This window comes from Lissotriton helveticus, chromosome 3_1 (genome assembly GCF_964261635.1).
Source record: "Lissotriton helveticus chromosome 3_1, aLisHel1.1, whole genome shotgun sequence".
Lineage (NCBI taxonomy): Eukaryota > Metazoa > Chordata > Amphibia > Caudata > Salamandridae > Lissotriton > Lissotriton helveticus.
Genome location: NC_136061.1, coordinates 873365296 through 873374261, shown reverse-complemented (window position 1 = coordinate 873374261; position 8966 = coordinate 873365296).

Genomic DNA, 8966 nt, shown 5'->3' with positions numbered 1-8966 from the left:
AAATGCAGGAAACAATTTTGTTTCTTCTGCTTCTATCATCATCATTGTCATTCTGTATAAACCATCTTCCTCCATAGTTTGTAATTCAACTCCATCAGGAGAACAATATATTCTACAATTCATTTTACATAGGATGTCTCTGCCTAACAGATTTACTGGACTACTATTACAAACCACAAATCTGTGTTTATCTCTGTAATTTCCAATTTCAACTGGTACTGGATCAGTTAAGTCTGTTTTAATTTGTTGATTACTTACTCCGACAACTTGGATGGTATCCCCAGAGAGAGGTAGGTTTTCAATTTCCACTGATCTAACAGTAGAACGGGTAGCACCAGTGTCCACTAGAAAAGTGATGTCTACATCATTAACTTTCCCGTTTACATAAGGACCAGACTGGTCAACCTCAAGAGTGGCTCCAACGACACACTCTTCCTCCTCTCTCGGGCACCGTCAGCAATAATCATCAGAATCACTGTCTTGATTTTCTGTTAATAAAAATTGTTGTGAAGCATTTTGCATTTGAACCCTTTGCTGCTTTTGCTGTTTCTGTGGTTTTATTACCTGTTCACTTCCCTGAAATCCCACGTTTGGATTATATTTTTGAACTCCCCCACAATTCGGAAAAGGTGGTTGTGGCAATTGGTCTTGACGATTATTCACCTGTTGTTGTTGCTGTTGCTGTAACTGTCGTTGAATATTAAATTCGTTTAACCCCTGTTGCATCTGTAGCTGTCGCTGCAGGTCAACACCATTCTGCATCTGTGGATTCAATAAGGGATTCTTTAAGTTTTTAGGAGGGTGAGGACACTCGTCCCTCCAATGTCCAATTTCGCCACAATTAAAACAAGGTAATCTTTGCTTCAGTTCCTCAATCTTTGGGCTAAATTTCTTTGGGAAATTATTACCTTTAAACTTTCCTTGTATCTGGTTTGTATTTCCAGTTTGAACAAAATTAGTGTTCTTATTACCCATGCTGGCAATCTGTTGCTCAGCCACTTTTACCTGAGCCCACATGGCTTTCTCCTTCAGCTTCTTCTGTTTTACTTCTATTTCATCACTGCAATACTTTGCTTTTCTTAGAATATCATCTACAGATAGTGATTGCCATCCGACAATACTAGTTCTGATCATTTCTCCAATTTCAGGTTTTAGTCCATAAACAAATCTATAGACAAAATGACTCATGTCTTTTTCATCTAATTTTTCATAACCACTGTATTGTTTAAAGATTAACAGTAGTCTTTCATAAAAGGAATGAACTGATTCTTTTGTTTCCTGTTCTGTTCTTTCTATTTTAACCCAATCTACTTCTTTGGGTGGAATTTTGTTTTTCATCCAAACAATTACTTTCTCATAGAAATCCATTACAAGTGGATTTGGAGCACCTGTTTCTTTAATTCGTTCAGGTTCTGCTTTTGGCCAACTAATCGATATTTTGCATTCTGTCCAAAGATCAGATGGGACAACAATGTCAAAAAATCCATCCAAATCAATCCACAGAACTTTTGACACTTTGATAAACCTATCAACTTGCCTGTACCACTCAACTGGTTTTTCCCTCAATTTTGGAAAATCATTTGTGAATAACAGAATGTCCTGTCTCGACCACGGGATATGAACATATCCTCCACCTGCAACTTCTCTCATTGGAAATTGTTTTGACAATTTATCCAATCTTTCATCTTCCTTCTTTTTCGTCCATTTTACTCTCCATTTATTCAGTTCTCCTAGCTTTTTGATATAGACAATTAAATCTTTAATGTGAACTATTCTTCCCATTGAGTTCAAACTCTCAATGTCACTTTCTGAAAAGTCTAATCTGTAATGTTTTGCAAAATTCTTTTGTTTACTCACATTGATTTCAAGTTCTGCTGCTAGATCCTCTAGTTGATCATATTTATTTTTCGTTTTCCACTGAATGCTTTTACAAATAAACAGTAGTTCATCATCTCGATAGTAATTTAAACTATCTGAACCAATTGTTCCAATTATTAATTCTTCGATATTCGCTTTTAATTTGGCCACATCAAGTTTTGGTGTGGTTACTCTGACTTCAGGACTCCCTATATCTGATATAGCACCCATTGGTGTTTTTGGAGATAAATCCTCATTAAAGGTTAAATCAGGCATTCTCGATTTAGAAGAGTTTATTTCAGATAAGTCTGAATAAAATTTTTCAGCAGCCTTTTGAATTTCTGTATTTAAAGGAATAGTTAATCCAGTTTTGTTTGTTTCTCTTTGTTCAAATACGGGCTGAACAGGACCAATTGTTACTGGAACTGTTACAGCTTCCATGCCTTTTGTCATTCTTTTTATTAGTTCTTCCTTTGATCTTATATATTCATTATAATCAACATCTTCAACATTTCTTGCCTCTCTTGTATAATCTTTTGGAGGTTCCCTTGCTCTTGGAGTCATTGTAAAATGTCTACCTTCATTTCGAGCATTCTCGAATTCTGGTCTTCTAGGAGTTTCAGTGATTTCACAATTATTTGGATAAAGTTTAGGAGCTTCACTAATTGGAGGTGCACTCGGTGAAGTTTCAGTAGAAACCACCGGAGTAGACCATGATCTAGGAGGTCTCAAAGGCTGATTAGGCTGATTCTTTCTAGCAGTTGTATATATTTCTTCCATAACTGCATCCTCAGATTCACTTTCCATAGATTTCCCTGTAGGAGTACCCATTACCATTTCATGAATTAAATATAATCCTTCACTCATGTTTCCCTGTCTCCACATTCGCAATCTATCTTCATGAGTTTCTCTTTTCCAAGATGGATTTTTAGAAGGTCTTTTAATTCCACTAGCTTCTCTTTGTAACTGATACATCTCGTCTTCCCACTCAACTAAAGCTTCAAATTGAGTTGGTCTCGGTTTTGGAACAAGAGCATTCATTTTCTCTCGTAAGTTTCTTAAGACTCTTACATTAAATGAACCATCATCAGGCCAAGTTAAAACGCCGTCGTTTTTAGTATAACGTTTCCAATTATCGAACCATAAGACAGTATGATATCCATATTCACCTTCCATATACGCTGCAGGTGTTTTATACTTATGAAGTAGTTTACCACCTCGCGTTTCGATTTTCTTGTCAGGTGAAAATAAATTCTTGAACTTCTGAAATAATGTTGACTTTTTCTCAACATGTTTAAAATGATAACTCATTTTTTTTAAGTGTTAAATCTAATTCACAAAATCGTTCGTAAAATATTTCCGGGATGTTCCGTAAAACAACCAATCCGTGCGCGAAACACACCAACAAGCCAATGACAGTTGAGCTACGTCACTTTTCTGCTCAACCAATGAATTTAGAGTTTTTCCGAAGGACCAATCAGCTCACAGGCCGTCAGAGACTCAAGAGCCAATCAGAATATATCTTGTGACGTAGGTCACCCAATCCCAGCGCGGCTCTGTGACGTACACAGCAGCTGCGGTTTCTCGTTTCTCACTCCTTGCGCTTACCCCTCCTTCACAAAATCTTTTCACAGCGCCATTTTAAGAACACTTTTCAGTGTAAATTAATTTTTAACGATGACTATAAAGACAACATCTGTTCGTTTCACTATTTAGGATAGTTTACATACATTCAAGTATCCACACTTCGGAATAGACGGCGCTATTCACACTAAGGATAATATTCAATTGTCAGTAGAGTAACCTTACCCCACCCTTCTAACACGTATAATTATGAACTCGCTTTGCTCTGAACCCACCGCGAAGTGAAAGTTCTAAGAGTTCCACTTGAACATAAAATACAATTCAAACTCGCACTTTCATACGGAAAATTCCCTAATTTCAAACACACATGAAATCCGTACAGGACTCTCACCTGTTTATAGAAATCATGCACCGTTAGCAAAATAACGACGTTATCCGTACAGGGCTCTCACCTGTTTATAGATATGAAGCATGTACCCGTACAGGACTCTAACCTGTTTATAGATAATCATGCACCGACGCTAATTTACCCTTCACTTAAGCTCGGATATAACTAATACTTTTATCACAGTGAGTTTTATGGAAGGCGCTTTGTCCCTATTCTCATGCTGCTCTAATTTCTTAGAAAACCCTCACTATACAAGATTCAGACCTAGCCCTAAAACTGTGCTGCTCGGCGACAACACTATGGTACACGGCGATACCTCTTGTGATACTCGGCGATATCACTACAAACAGAACAGATGGCTTGCGTGACTAATTTCTCGCCACACAATCTATACCGGTATAGTTTACAGATAGCACGAAAAACGAACTCAACATGTGTTAAAACATCAATCCTATTTCCATACCATAACGTAACCCTTAGCAACCAACATATTACCTTGGTTACCCCTTAGCAACCATCAATTTCTGCTACCAGAGAATTGATCCAGCGGCCTATAGAAAATATATCATAAACAACGCTACCCAACTTCATAACCTATAAACAAAATTATATACTAAATATGGACCCATTTATAAACCTGACATATTTTGGGCCTACTGAATCAGGTGGTCAGATAAAATCTATATACACATTATCTACACACTATATACATTTTATACATCTGCGGAAAGAATATTGTCATTAGAATAAAACTATACCATTTAAATGACCACCATAGGCGACGTGATCTAGCTAATAGTAACCTACACTTCTGAATAACCAAGACCAGCTTGTTTGTCAAAAGTAAGATTTTATTTACTAAATTATGGTATATAAGTTGATAGTTTCATAAATGAATTTTATTTGCAATAAAGCAAGCATGATGGTAAAGAAATATAAGAAAAATACAATTTAAGCAAGTAAATCAAAATCAAAGTGAATATATAAAGTTTAGCATTTCTAAAATCTAATTCCCTAACTGAGCTAAATAGATAGAAATTAAAGAAAAGTTCTTTGAGGATTCTTACGTGCTCCAAGTAAAGTCCGTCAGCACTTCACCCTCATCGGAAAGTCAGAAAGCAGCAGCCAGCCCATCCCTAAGGGCATGACTTTTTATACCTTTCTATGATAACTAAACTACGCAAAGGAAAATTTTCAGAAATCTTCGACGTCCCATTGGCTGAGAGTGACAAGTGACATGTCACCCAGTTTTCAAAAAGTTCCATTAAATCACGTTTCATAGAGACCATTGTCTCTTCCACGTGAAGCCAGAAGCTTCCTGAGTTTGCAACAAATGTATTAAGTCATTCTCGCAGCGTCCATTGACTTTCATTATACTTCCGCGGATGCCAAGTTAAGGACTGACAAAATGTTCACTTTCGACCTTGGCCATGTCCGACAGAATGATGACAGCATTAGTTTTTTGCTTTGTGAACGCAGCTTTTGACGAATAATTTATTTCAGAATGGGCGTCTCGTGACTTTCTGCAGAATAACATGTCAGCTCTTTTTCTGCGGCTCAAGTGACTAGGCCCAAAAGCAGGCAACTTATGATTTCTAATATAAAACAAACACAAGAAAAGTATTAATGTAAGAAATAATGTAGATTCTGTATCCACCCCAAGTTTTACTAATTAATTAACCCACCCGATTAATCAAAATGTTACCTAGCCATTGCAAACAAATAAAGCAGCGTTTATATCTACCAGTCTCCGTTATTCCATGAGACCCATATGCACCTAGAATAGTAGAAATGACATCACACAGACAAGGAAAAGCAAAACAAGCACATGCTTCTTTTAAGTTTGCAGCAGTTAGTAATGACAAAAACGAAAACAATAAATTATTTTATTATTTTGCACGAACAAAAAGATGCAACAATTATGCACGTTTATGAGCACACATGTTAGTCCCCCCATGTGTAAAGTTTAATCTAAGTTGTATTAGCACGACATATCACAAATCATTAATATTATTATTCATTTTATGGAAATGTGACTTCGCGAGTTTAAACAAAATTTTGTTTTCTATCTCGCTCCATCAAGGTGTGTTAATCTAAATCGTTCCATTGAAACACAACTTCAGCACCTAGATTGCATAAGACCATGAGATATAGTCGAGGATTGGAAGTGGTAAACTATAATAGTTTTATACACAAATGGAGCTAATCATTTGACCCCTTTTCCCCATAGTAGACTAATGACCACTAGGTCACCAGATTCCACTAATGTTTTTGTTTCCTTTCTCTTATCTTCAATGCAAAATTTACAAATCATTAAATTGTGTACAAAATACCTGGGTCATGGGAGCCTAACATAACAAAGATTATTCATGCATGTTCCAGATCCCAAATGTCTCCAAAATAGAAGACTTTTGCACTGTGTTTATGCAAAGTAATAACACATTTAAAAAATGCCCAATTTCAACAGGATTTCCCATTCACACATTATTTTAACCCTATGGAAGGCGTGTTCAGGGTGGCAAATAGGGCTTTACCTCATGTATAGGTAGATGCTAGACAGCAACCTTGGAAGCAGGAAATTAGGCATCAAGGTGGAGTCTTTGTCTTGCATTCCGCTCACCCGGGAGCAAAATATCTCCCACTTCCTGGTCGGGCTGCTAAATAGCCGGAAGGCGTGACAAGGTAAACCATAAATGGATCAGTGACCTGGCATCAGGCAAAAGGGACAGGAGGACATTCAACATTGGGAAGGCAATGAGGCAGAGTTGATATTAAAATTCATAAAGAGCTGGGATGATACCCTAGCAAAAGACCACTCTGCAATTACAGTGAACATTGAAGCAGTTGGCAGAGTGGGAGCACCATGAAGTATTGAAGCAGCAGATGACACCATAGTGCCCAGATCAGCAGAAATCCCCCGACCAGTGGCACATACAAGGAGTTTTCAAAGACGTTCCTGAGAGGCATAAATGCACTTATGGTGGCAGAGATCTCCTCCACAACTTCTGAGCTCTTTGAAACCATACTTCACACAGAATTGGGCTTTGTTGGAACTGGCAATTCCCAAACTTTATGTCTTCCTTCCCCTATTTTTATTACTTTTTTTGTTGACTTTAGCACTCTGGCCACTTTACCACTGCTAATCAGTGCTAAAGTGCATGTGCTCTCTCCTCTAAACCTTGGAATGTTTGGCCTTCACCTGTTTGGCATATTTATTTTACTTGTAAGTTCCTTGTAAAGTGGTATCCCAAATCCCCAGGGCCTGTAAAGTAAATGCTACTAGTGGGCCAGCAGCACTGCCAATGCCCCCCACAAAAGTAGTCTTTAAAACCTGTCTCAAATCTGCCACTGCAGAGCCTGTGCGTGCAGTTTACTGCCGCTTTGCCCTGGCATTTAAAACTACTTGCCAAGCCTTAAACTCCCATTATATTACAGCTAGGTCACACCCATGGTAGGACCTAGGTAATCCTATGAGCAGGGTGCAGTGTAAGTAAAAGGTAGGACATGTGCCTATATGTAGGACATGTGTGGCATGTCCTTGTAGTAACAGACAGCCATTTTATTTCTCACTGTAGTGAGGCTTACTTCTCTCATAGGTTAGCATTGGAAATTACCTTAGACATACTTAAGTGGTAATTCCTGATCTAGAAGGAGAAGCGTTGCCATGTTTGTTATGTTTGGAATGGTAATGATAAATCCAGCTTACTGGTGCAGGTGTATTTTATATATTACTCTTTTAGAAATGCCACTTTCAGAAAGTGCAAAAAGAACAATTGATTGACAGAATACAGAACAATGTCATACATTCACCCCAGTACAGAGATCTAGGCCTAAATACATCGTTTTTTTGCTCACCATGCCATTCCAGTAAAGACCCAGCCACATGTAAATCAGTCTTGACCCTGCGCCCAATGCGAAGAAGTCCAGCCCGAACTGCCAGGCCAGGCCCTCCCTGGACAGAAAACAAGCATCCTAGGACCGGTTTCGGACGTTCAGCCCTCATCACCTGCCGGAAAGGGGAGGATTTTGACGGAGAGAGTATCTGTGAGTGCCTTGGGGCTGTTTTCAAATGGCTCCAACTAAACAGCCTCAAGTGCAACTCAGATAAATCGGAGGTACTCTTCTTCGGTTGCCAATCCGACCCGGACTGGCAGATGTGGTGGCCGACAGACATGTCTCCTCCGAGCCAGTCGTCGCAGGTAGCAAAGAATCTGGGGGTCAAAATTGACAACGGTCTGACCCTCAGATCTCAGATCCTCACTCTTACAGGCTCGTGTTTTGGACTTCTCCGCATGTTGCGGAAGTTCTTCCCGCTGCTCTCAGAAGATCACAGGAGGATTGCGGTCCAGGCCTTGATTGGTTCAAGATTGGACTATGCTAACATCTTATATCTTGGCCTGCCCGAATACCTCCTGCAGCGGATGCAGGTGGTCCAAAATGCGGCGGCTCGCGCCATTTTTGGCTTGCATAGGCGAGCGCATGCTTCTGGCCTGCTACAGGCACTCCATTGGCTGCCTATCCGACAGCGGATAGTTTTTAAAACTCTGACCCTTGCCCATAAGGCCTTTTACTCAACTGGGGCTAAATACCTGCAGAAGAGGCTCAAGCAATATTGCCCGTCGCGATCTTTGAGATCTGGATCACAGCTTCTTGCCGTTGTACCCCGTGTGAGGAAGGCTCGACTGGGAGGTCGTTCCTTTATGCTTCGGGCTCCTCAGCTTTGGAACTCTCTGCCTTTTTTGTTACGAAGCAACTCTAATTTGCTATCTTTTAGAAAGGCCCTCAAAACCTGGCTGTTTGCCTCTTTGATTTTACAAAACAATTAAAATTCTTTTGTGCTTCCCTCTTTATTTTTTATGTGTTATGTTTGCTTTTAGGATGTCAATAAAGCGCCGGGACACTCATTGAGTAGCCGTGCGCTATAAAAGTCACAAAATAACATAACATAACATAACATAACATAACATCAGCCAGGATAGCCATACCTGTCCCACTCGGGTGACAAATGCAAAAAGAACACTTGAAGGACAGAATGCAGAACAATGTCATACATTCACCCCAGTACAGAGATCTGGGCCTTAATTCATCGTTTTTTTGCTCACCATGCCAATCCGGTTTAGACTCAGCCATATGCAAA